This window comes from Rhincodon typus, chromosome 7 (assembly GCF_021869965.1).
Source record: "Rhincodon typus isolate 14 chromosome 7, sRhiTyp1.1, whole genome shotgun sequence".
In the NCBI taxonomy this organism is placed as follows: domain Eukaryota; kingdom Metazoa; phylum Chordata; class Chondrichthyes; order Orectolobiformes; family Rhincodontidae; genus Rhincodon; species Rhincodon typus.
The window spans coordinates 8984525-8995778 of record NC_063338.1 but is presented as its reverse complement, the minus strand read 5'-3'; the positions used below and the strand labels follow the sequence as shown (position 1 = coordinate 8995778).

Below are 11254 nucleotides of genomic sequence, written 5' to 3'. Positions count from 1 at the left end.
GACCCGAAACGTTAACTCTGTTTTCTCCTCCATAGATGCTGCCAGACCTGCTGAGCTTTTCCAGCAACTTTGTTTTTGTTTTAAGCCAGCTTAAAATAGGCTCTTTTTCCTTTGATAGTTGAAACCATTATGAATGCTTTGCCGAGTTTCAAAAGCTAGAAAGCCATTTGTCTCAAAAAGGGGTTGTTTTCATAGTTTGATTAACTGATTTAAGAAGTTAGTAATGGATTGTCTGTAATGGATTGATGTGGTTACTGTTCAATATTACAACCGATTGGCCACTTAAGGGGTTTAGTCTTTTCAATGATTCTGGAGTTTTATTTCTCGGGAGAAATAGTTGTGTGTTTGAGGTACCACTTTATTAGATTGATGGAGACTTTTTTTTCAACTGCATTTTAAATACAGGGCTCCTGTTGTTTGACCACAGCAGGTACTGTGTGGGTGGTTTTGGAGAGTACATGTTTTACTTGCATGGGGCAAAGGATTATGAATAATACGAGGGATATGAGGGGGCAGACCTCTCAGGATTTTGTATACTTCAATTAAAGGTCTTCTCAGCCTTCTCTTCGCCCAGGAATACAGTCCCAACATCAACAATCAACCTTGTTATCTGAAGTTCTTCACCCCGGAACCATTCTCATGAATCCTTTCTATTGTCTCTTCAATGCCTTCACATCTTTTCCAAATTTTGGCAGCAGGACTGAGTGCAATAGTCCAACTGAGCTTAAAGTACTGTCTTATCAGCATAAACTCCTTGCCCTTGTACTTTCCCCATTAATAAAGTTTATAGACTATGCTTTAGTAACTACTTTCTCAACCCGTCTCAATGTTCTTACAAGAATTGGCAAAACAGTAATAGTCCTCCAGTAACTTCGCACAGTGTGGGAAACCAACAGCATCAACACAGCCATGATTCTTTGATTCTGCATGTCTATAGTACTACCAACTGCAATCTATGCTACAGAGACATAGGAAAGAACAGCAGCATGTGAAATAGGTAGGATGTCTTTCACCATTGCTGCCTGCATAAGATCCTGTGCATGACTTGGACAGATAGCATCACCAAAAAAGAGGCACTACCGAGAACTGCTAGGGAGTGCCTACAAGACTTTGAGACTGGCTAGCATCATGAGACCTTTCATGAGGGCAGACAAGACCTATGTTTGAAGTCTCATCCAAAAGAGACACTTCTGACAATGCAGCATTCCCTCTATACTGCACTAGATTGTTAGCCAAAATATTATGCTTGAGCGTCCAGTAAGGGGTGCAAGTCCTCAACCTTCTGACTTAGAGTTAAAGTGCTGTAATTGAATTAGAGCTGACTCTGAAAGGAGTACTTCCAAGAATCCGAATTAACACTTCAAACCTTAATGACTCTTAAAGTAGAATCAGTCGACAGCATGCTTAAGAAAAGATTCCAATAGGAATAAAGTAAAGGTGATCAGCAAATTTTTCAGAAAATCATAATTCAAGTCAGGCACAGGATGAAAGGCAAGACACTCGGCAGAAGTCAGAACAATAGCAGAAGAAGTGACTAGCAAGCCATCATGTACAGGAACCACATTCAGTACTGAAATAAGTTTAATGATCTCATGCGATGAGCAAAAGCAAGTCTGTCTGTAGCAGGCTGATAATTTTCTGTTCTAAGCACTTTGCAGAAGGCAGACTGATATTAACTTAAAAGAGAAGTCATACACAAAAGTGCACAGCTCTGTGAAGCAAAGTTTCCAGGGTGTAGAGACTCCTTCACATGGAGGAAGTCAAATATTTAGCTGTAAAATTCTATAATACAAAATGCCCTTTGAAGCCTTATCCTCTCCATGGATATCACATAAAAGAAAATGGTGAGCAATCTCTAATAGTTGTCAAATCAATTTCTCTCTGCTAGAAAATAACAAGCTTCCTGTTCTCATGCAGGAAGAATAGCACATAATTCATGTGAACACCAAGTTACAGAATAAAGAACAGCAGACATTTTTCTGTTGAGGGAGATGTTACAGAGATACAAGAATCTCATTCTATGGCAGAGCAAAGAGGCTTGAGAGAGCCTGTACTGTTGGTTTCTGCATAACTAATGTTGATGTTGAAACAGACTAAAAACTTTGTGGTTTTCTGACATTTGTAATGTGAAATAATTGAAAGGAAAATAAATCAATAAATATTGTGCAATTCTCTGCTTTGTTATTTCTATAGGAGCTGAAGGCAAGGAAAAGAAACAAAGTAAAAGCAACTTAACAGAATATATCTTCAACTGCAGGAACAGCCAGCACACAGAAAGAACTGACAATTGGGAAGACTTATGAACTAAAAATTGGGAGCTGACTGAAGAGACTACGTTCCCGAGTCAGGAACTGCAGAAACACTCCTGTAGATTAATAAAGATATGTCAGTTATGGTTCAGCAACAGCATTCTGAGTCAGAAGGTTATAAGTTCAACTCCATATCCAAACTTTTACTATGTCAATGTACATAATTTTGTAGTGTGTGTATAGAGCTGGAACTAATTGCGGTCTGGAGGCTAGGTGATGGTATGGACTGGACTGGAAGGACTGTTATTCTGAACTATTTATTTCTTTAATTTTCTAATTTATCCCTATGATTTTGTACTTTTGTGCCTAAGATGGTGTGAAGATCTTTAATACTGGACTATTTATTACTTTATTTTTCTCATATTTTTCCTAAGGATCTGTATTTAAGAATCTTGTACCTTGGTACCTTTGCAACTAAGACAGCACTGTAAGTGGCGACTTGTAAACTTTTCACTGTACTCATGTAAGTACATGTGACCACAAAGCTAATTCTAACAGTGGGTATAATGAATTCTAGTGACATCGTACTTGCATGGGTGTGAGATTGATACTGCACACTGCTGTAAAGCAAGATGTACACCCCTTGAATGAGGACCGCTGATCAGCAAGACAAATTGTCCAGTTGGGAGTCTGTGCTAATTAGCATGGCAAAGCCAGCCATGGATGTTGTGAGCATTCAGGTGGGTGCTAAGTGAACAGGATCTAAGACAGAAAGTGAGCAGCCTTGAGACACAGCCACATCCAATCCATCAGCTGGGTGCTTGCCCCTGAGCACATTGTGCCCCTTCTGCAGCCTTTCAGTGCCAGTTGCCGGGCTCCCTTTGATGCAAGTCTGTACTTCCTGTGCCCTGCAAAAATAATATTGAGGTGCCATAATAGTCATGAGGGGCTGGCAAATGCCAGATGCCAATATGTGTAAATGAGGTGTGGGCACAGCTGATGCCCATAGATCAAGCCCTGGCTTGGCCTTTTTGTCCTAAGCAACATGGCCTTGCGAAGCATGTGGCAAGCTAAAGTCATGGGATAACTGCTCTGATTTCCATTTTGAGATTTCTTGTCATCTAGTTGGTTTGTTGTGTTTGCGAAGATAGAAAGTTGAATATTAATGAGCTGAATTGGGCAATTATCAAGCAATTACCTGCTTAAATGGCAGTGACACTACCTAGTGAGAAACTCGCTTGATCCCTTGTCAAATGCAAAAAGATGGAGCAAGGTGCTCTTGTGTTGAGATAGGCCTCGCCAGACCTCTTGTCTGATTTTTCCATATGTCTACCCATAGCCCATGTTGCTCAGATTTGACTCCTAGTTATATTACATTTGGAGTATTGGCAGAGATATCATGTTATCAAATTTATATGCAAGCACTGAAGAAAATGCAAAAATGGTTTATAAAGATGATTGCAGTATTTATCAGGAAAAGATAAGATGGTCTGGGGATTTTTAAATAGACAGGAGAAGATTGAGGGGTGATGGAAGTCACAAAACCAAAGAGTGCAATACGGTAGACATTGGTGACGATTTTCTACTTGTGGAGGTTGACCAAAACCATGGTTATCAATGTAGATGATGATATGTTGCAGATCACTCAGAATTGCTTTGGCAACATACAATTTTACATGGTTATTTCTGCCTGGAGCTCTGGATAGCAAAGATTGAAGTTGCAACTTTTTTTCTACTGACATGTCTGTCCAGGAATCTCTCCGACATTACTACCTGTCATCGGCATAGGTTGATGGGACTTGCAGGTTGATTCTGAACATGCTCAGCCACATCTTCGCTGACATCAAGTCTGGAGGTGAGACTTGAATCCACAGCCTGAGGCAGGGACATTATACAATGTGTCACAAGACCTTCTCATAATATAAGCTATACATTAACAAATCCAGTAGGGAATTTAAGAGAAACATCTTCTTCTGGGGTTTTGTTATAACATGGAACTCACTATATCGAGGAGTAGTCAAGGAAAACAGCATGGATGTATTTATGATGAATATTAACAAACACAAAGAAATAAGAACATTGCTAGGATTATAAGAAGTAGGTCCCATTATTGAGCATAAGTATCACTATTAGCCAGTCACTCTGAATAGCCTATTTCTTTGTTGTTTAATCTAAGTAATGCAACTTGTTGTTGTTTCATTCAATCACTTAATAAGATTGGAGGTTTACGCTCCAGTTGTCTTCCTGTGTGATGTTGAAGATCAATGTGCAATGGACTCTGAGAAAAATCAAAATCTGAATCTTGTTTGATGAAGTTAAAAGAAAACACTGATGTAGATCTGTGCAAAAAGTCTCATTTAATTAACCCAAATGTCTGGTCATGGTGGAATAAAATTTTCATTGTATTAGCGATGTTGTCAGTCAGTAGTAACTAAAGGTTTTTTGAAAGTTACTATGAAGGGAATCTGTCAAATAAGTAAAACACCAAGAAAAAAATTGAGTACAGCAAATGTGGTTGTTTGTAGCTGTTCTTATTGCTTAATATTTTTAACTTCTAATTAATTTATTGATCATGGAGATATCCTTCATAAATAGTTGTTTTAAACACCCTGTTGGGATTTGTTATGACACACCTCTGCGGTAGTTGGGACCTGAACTTGGCCTTCTGGCCAAGTGTAACATTACCACTGCAACCCAAGACTCTTGCCCCTCATATATGCATATATATAAATATCAACATCATCTGTGGTGGGACAAACATGAAATTCTTTTGGGCTTTGTATAAAACAGGTGATAGAGAATTAGCAACAATTCTGCCAATTGTATTTCTGATTGAAATCACAGAAAGAAAATTTGACAAGGAGTGTAATAAGCTTCCTGTCCTCAATTTGTGTCAAGACTTTACTTGCATTTCAAGCTCAATGTCTCTATAAATAAGGCATGCTTATCATTCGATTACACTGGTAGACAGATCTACACGTGTAAAATTAGCATTGCTCCGAGTACTGCCAGATTTGACCAAAAGCTGACAAACTTCCTGCTGAAAAAATAGCTTTGAGTGGAAGTTCAGTGAGCCAGTTATTATGTTCTTAAAAGGTATTGTACACCTCAGGTTGGTTACAATCAAAATAATAAGAAAGCCTACATTTCATAATACTTATCAAAGTATAACAATAAGTCCCATGCGTTTATGTCTATCTTTCTAATTTTGCAATGGGTTTACTAACCTTCATTAGTTTCCCAGCAACACCTCAACCCAAACTTTCAGACTTTGTGTTAAAATTCTTCCACGGTATCGCTCCTTGCGTTCTGACTCTTAAACATCTCTCACTTCCCCTGCTCCAGCATATAGCAGGTTGATTGTATGGTTGATTGTATGGTTGGAATCTTGTCCCCTCCCCTCTGGCAAGTTTAGTGACAAGATAGGCATTTGATCAGATGATGATCTTGCTGCGTCTCCAACTCTAGTCCTCTTCAGTCCATACCAGGAAAGATTTGTAGATGGCCTTTTTACCATTTGTCAATTGAGGCTTTTAAGTAGGGCATTTAAGGTCTCCATCCTGCTGCTGGTATTAATGTAGTGGTGGACACAGAACTTGCTTGTGGGCAACACAACAAACAAACACTACTGGTTTTGCTTATAGGTTCCCAATGGGAGTGCTGAGGGATCCCTCATTCAAAAGCACTTGATGCTTGATTGAGGGAGTCAACATTGGGAAGTGGTGGTGGAACCTGCTGAGAGCTAATCACCTGCCCTCTTTCCAGTTGCTCATGACTGCCACCTGTGAACTCTTCATATCATCATTCTCTCTGCCTGGTTGCCTTCTTGAATACCACATTTTTGTGACTGTGGTATCAGTAGCCAAATCCACCACATGTGCACTGCTGAGTCGAGGAGAGCTGCAGGCTTCTGATTGGCTGACAGCTCTTCACAGGTTGGACCTGTATCCATCAGGTTCCTGATTCCTGTGGAAGGCTTGATGCCAGTCTATCAAGTGCTCGAGTGGTGAAGCGAGACTTTCTGAAAGGAAGTAATGTACGTGAGTCACCTGTTCTATAGCTGATGTTTGAGGCCTCTACAAGATTCTGCATAATTTTACTTCCGAAGTCTACACTTAAGATTGTCTTTATTTGTCAACTACTCAATCTTCAGTGTCAGTTTTCATAGCTGCTTTCCTTTCAAGTCCACACACATTTTCTAAATACAACGTCAATATCCACTTCTATGAGTTATCTTAGACTTATATTGTAATCGGTTTATCCATGTAAAGCCTGACAGATGTAGCACCCAATTAAACCACAGGAACTTAAATGAGAAGTTTAAAAAAGCAAGGAGCCCCAAATATTATATAAGAAAATACAAGGAAAAATTTGAAAAAATTAAATTGACAAGGAAATAAGGAAGAATTGTTAAATCCATATATCAGAACAGTCAGTTTATGGTTTTACCCATTTTTTAAGGGAGGATTGTGGATTTCAAATTTACCTGAAGACTTCTTATCCAATATGAGCTTAATGAGCTTCAAAATGAAGTTTTGATCACTTAATTGCCTGATTGGCTTTATAAACTAATGTGTATCTTATTACATTTAAAGCTTGTCAATCAGCATCCACTAGTTGAGTTTTAGCTGTTGTGCTCACAATAAGATACAGGGAGCAGAAAACATGCATAGTACACAACAAAGAGAAACCTTGTGGATTGTATTGATCCGAATTATAACAGTTCAAAAGTAATCAATACACTGGCTGTGAAGAAGATCTTTACCTCCTAACTAGGACATACAGGTCTAAGTCCAGTGTAATTTGAAGATAATGCATTGGATTTGTCTACTTACTTTAAGATTACATAAGATTAGTATATATATTGATGGTTGAGGAGCATATTCTCCATCATGGATTCTGAAGATAAGGTGTAGAGAGGTTATCAAATTTTTGTTTGATCAAAAAGATGATTAAAAAACTGCACTGATGCTCTATAATGGCCTTGGTGAAGGAGCAAGTTGGCTGAGTCGAATGGTCTTCTCTCATTCAATACTCAGCTTTACCTCACACCGCAAAATAAGGCAAATGCTGTGGTTCTGTCATTTCTTGATAGTTCCAATCAATTTTCCCAGTGGTAGAATTGCCAGGAAACCATTGGACTTGTTGCATATGGTGCTACTTCTGGGAGAGTTTTGAATATTTTATAAAGCAACAGAATGTCTTATGTGGGAGCTCCTTACAAATCAAAGTCAGCTTGCAGATGAGTTTAGGTTGGGACAGTCCATTGATCAAGAATTCCAGCTGTTCAACCTGATGTATTGGTGAAGCTTGTTTGGCATTTAATTGACAATTATACTGACCTGCAAAGAACTGGATTTAGGCCTCACTCGGAGTCCAGACCAGGTAATGTGAACAGCGCTGGCACATTGCATGTCACTGAGGAAGCATGTTTAAGAGGTCAGTGAACTATAGCAACATTGGGCCAGTACTGACATGGGTGCATGGGAGCACATAAATGGCCTGCTCTTAACAATATGACCATTGGTTTTCCAGAAAGTGTAAATTTAACTGAAATGTATTATGTAAGCAGCAGGAACATTGGAATGGACAAGCAACATTCAGAAAGACTACAGATTATACTGCAGACCCCCCAGTAGTAAGAGGGAAATTGAGAAACAAATATGTAGGAAGATGTCAGACATATGTAAGGACCATAAGGTTATAATAATGGGGGATTTTAATTTTCCAAACGTTGACTGGGACTACCAGAGTATTAAAGGTTTGGATGGCAAAGAATTTGTCAAATGTGTTCAAGAAAATTTTCTTTATCAATATGTGGATGCTCCTACTGGAGAAGGAGAAAAACTAGACCTTCTTTTGGGCGATGAGAAAGGGCAGGTGACTGAAGTAAAAGTAGGGGAATACTCTGGGTCTAGCGATCATAATTCTATTAGTTTCAAAATGGTTATGGAAAGGGATAAGCCTTCCATAAAAGTTAAAGTTTTCAATTGGAGTATGGCAAATTTTAATGGTATGAAACAAGAACTTTTAAAAGGTGATTGGAGTAGATTGTTTGCAGGTAAAAGGACAAAAGGGAGGCATTCAAGTGTGTGATGCTGAGGGTTCAGAGAGATTTTGCTCCTGTTAGACTGTGGGTACAGCTGGAAAGATTAACGAACAATGGATGAATAAAGATATTGAGGTGCTAGTCAAGAATAAAAGAGAATCTTACTTTAGATGTAGACAACTTGGTTCAATTGAATCTCTTAGTCAATATAAAGAGTGTAGGGGCATTCTTAAGTGAGAAATCAGGAAGGCAAAGAGGGGATACGAGATAGCATCGGCGGATAAAGTTAGGAATAATTCAAAGAGATTCTACAAATACATTAAAAGCAAGAGGGTAACTAGAGAGAAGGTAGGGCCTCTTAAAGATGAAGGAGGTCGTCTCTGTGTTGAACCCCGGGAAACAGTAGAGATACTAAATGAATGTTTCGTGTCAGTTTTTACTGTTGAGAAAGAAATAGAGTCTAGAGAATGCAGAAAAATAAACTTTGATGTTTTAAAAACAGTTCACATTACAGAAGAGGAACTTTGGGAGGTCTTAGATAATATATAAGTGGATAAATCCCCAGGACCTGATCTAATGAATCCCAGAATGTTGTGGGATTTAAGGGAGGAAATTACGAGACCCCTTGCAGAAATATTTGCATCATCTATAACTATGGGTGTGGCACCTGATTACTGGAGGGTGGCTAATGTTGTACCTTTGTTTAAGAAAGGTTGTAAGGTGAAACTGGGGAACTATAGACCCATGAGTCTGACTTTGGTTGTGCGTAAATTGTGGGAGGTGACTATAAAAGATAGGATTTGTGGACATTTAGAGAGGCAAAAATTGATTAGGGATAGTCAGCATGGTTTTGTGCGCGAAAAATTGTGTCTCACAAACCTGACTGAGTTTTTGAGGAAGTTACCAGAAAAATTGATGATGCCAGAGCAGTAGATGTTGTTTATTTGGATTCTAGTAAAGCCTTTGACAAGGTTCCGCATGGTAGACTAATTAGTAAAGTTAGGTCACATGGGATTCAGGGTGAGCTTGCCAATTGGATACGTAATTGGCTTAATGGCAGGAGATAGAGAGTAATGGTGGAGGGTCACTTTTCGGACTGGAAGCATGTCACCAGTAGTGTTCCAAAGGGATCAATTCTGGGTCCTCATTTGCTTGTCATTTATATAAATGATTTGGATGAGAATATAGAAGGCATGGTTAGTAAATTTACAGATGACACCAAAATTGGTGGCATAGTAGACTGTGAAGAAGATTTTCTAAGATTAATGAGGGATCTTGATCAAATGGATCAATGGGCTGAAAAATGGCAGATGGAGGTATTGGATATAATCTGGATAAATGCGAGGTATTGCATTTTGGTACAACAAACAAAGGTACGGCATATACAGTTAAAGGTAGGGCCTCGGATAGTGTTGAAGAACAGAGGGACCTAAGGATGCAGGTACATAATTCTTTGAAGTTTGTGTCACATATAGACAGGGTGGTTAAAAACGCATTAGGCATGCTTGCCTTCATTGCTTAGTCCTTTGAGTATAAGAGTTAGAATGTTATGTTGAAGTTATACAGGATACTGATGAGTCCTCTTCTGAAATACTGTATCCAGTTCTGGTGGCCCAGTTATAGGAAGGATATTATCAAGCTGGAGAGGGTTCAAAAGAGATTTATCAGGATGTTGCTGGGTATAAAATGTTTGAATTATAAAGTTAGGCTGGATAGGCTGGGACTCTTTTCACTGGAGCGTAGGAGGTTGAGAGGTGACCTAATAGAAGTTTATAAAATGATGAGAGGTATAAATAGAGTTGATGGTAGTTGTCTTTTCCCTAGGATGGGGGATTTCAAGACTAGGGAGCACAATTTTAAGGTCAGAGGAGAGAGATTTAAAAAAGACATCAGGCAAATTTTTTACACAGAAGGTGGTTTGCGTGTGGAATGAACTTCCTGAGGAAGTGGTGGATGCAGGTACAATTAAAACATTTAAAAACCATTTGGATAAGTACATGAATAAGAAAGGTTTAGAAGGATATGGACCAGGAGCAGGCAGGTGGGACTAGTTTAGTTTGAGATTATGTTTGGCATATCTGATTGGACCGAAGGGTCTGTTTCCATGCTGTATGACTCCATGATTCTACATAAGACTATGGACATGATGACATTGTAATTATCATTTGAGCTGTACTGTTAAATGATACAAATAATTAAAGTACACAATAGGAAAAGAACTAAAATAAGGTGGATAACCAAGAACATCCAAAAATCATAAGAAATATTCTGTTTTGGTACACTGTGACAGTGATTGCAGAACTTAGTATACATTGCAAAGCGCTCAAAATTTCCACCAGGAGTGCCAATTAAAGATATAAAAAGACAAAAGGCAGATGCTCCTATGATAAATGATGCACTCTGTTTCAAATGTGAGTTAAACATTTTATCAAAAGCTTTCAGCCAAGAAGCTGGTCAAAGTCACTTCCATGGTATAGGCGTCCTTAAGTAGAACTGTCCAAATGATACTGATTCAACTTTCTTCAGTACTGGTGCCAATGCCCCAGGAACCAGAATCCACTTCACCCATACCAAACTTTGAGCCATGCATTCAACTTTCCAATCTTTCCCTTTGCTAATTTGCACGTGACTCAGGTAATAATCCATTGATTATGACCTTTGAGGTACTGGCTCTTAACTTGGTGCTTTACTCCTCATACTGATTATGCTGAACTTACTTTCTTAATCTACCTAGTTTGTTTGTGTCAATATGGACCAGAATGACCGGATCCTCTCCCTGCCACTGCAATTTCCTTTCCAAATCTGAGCAGATGTCATAAACACTGACACCAGGCAAGAAACACAGCTGTCTGTATTTATAGACAAAAGGTGCAGGGCTGGATGAACACAGCAGGCCAAGCAGCATCATAGGAGCAGAAAGGCTGACGTTTCGGGCCTAGACCTTTCATCAGAAATG

The 11254-nt window shown here is 38.9% G+C and overlaps 1 protein-coding gene across 1 annotated transcript in view; it reads left to right on the top strand.

Moving 5' to 3' along the window:
• Nucleotides 1–11254, top strand: part of bard1 (BRCA1 associated RING domain 1) — a 190799-nt gene that overhangs the window by 115252 nt on the left and 64293 nt on the right. The gene's annotated exons all lie outside the window — the stretch shown is intronic.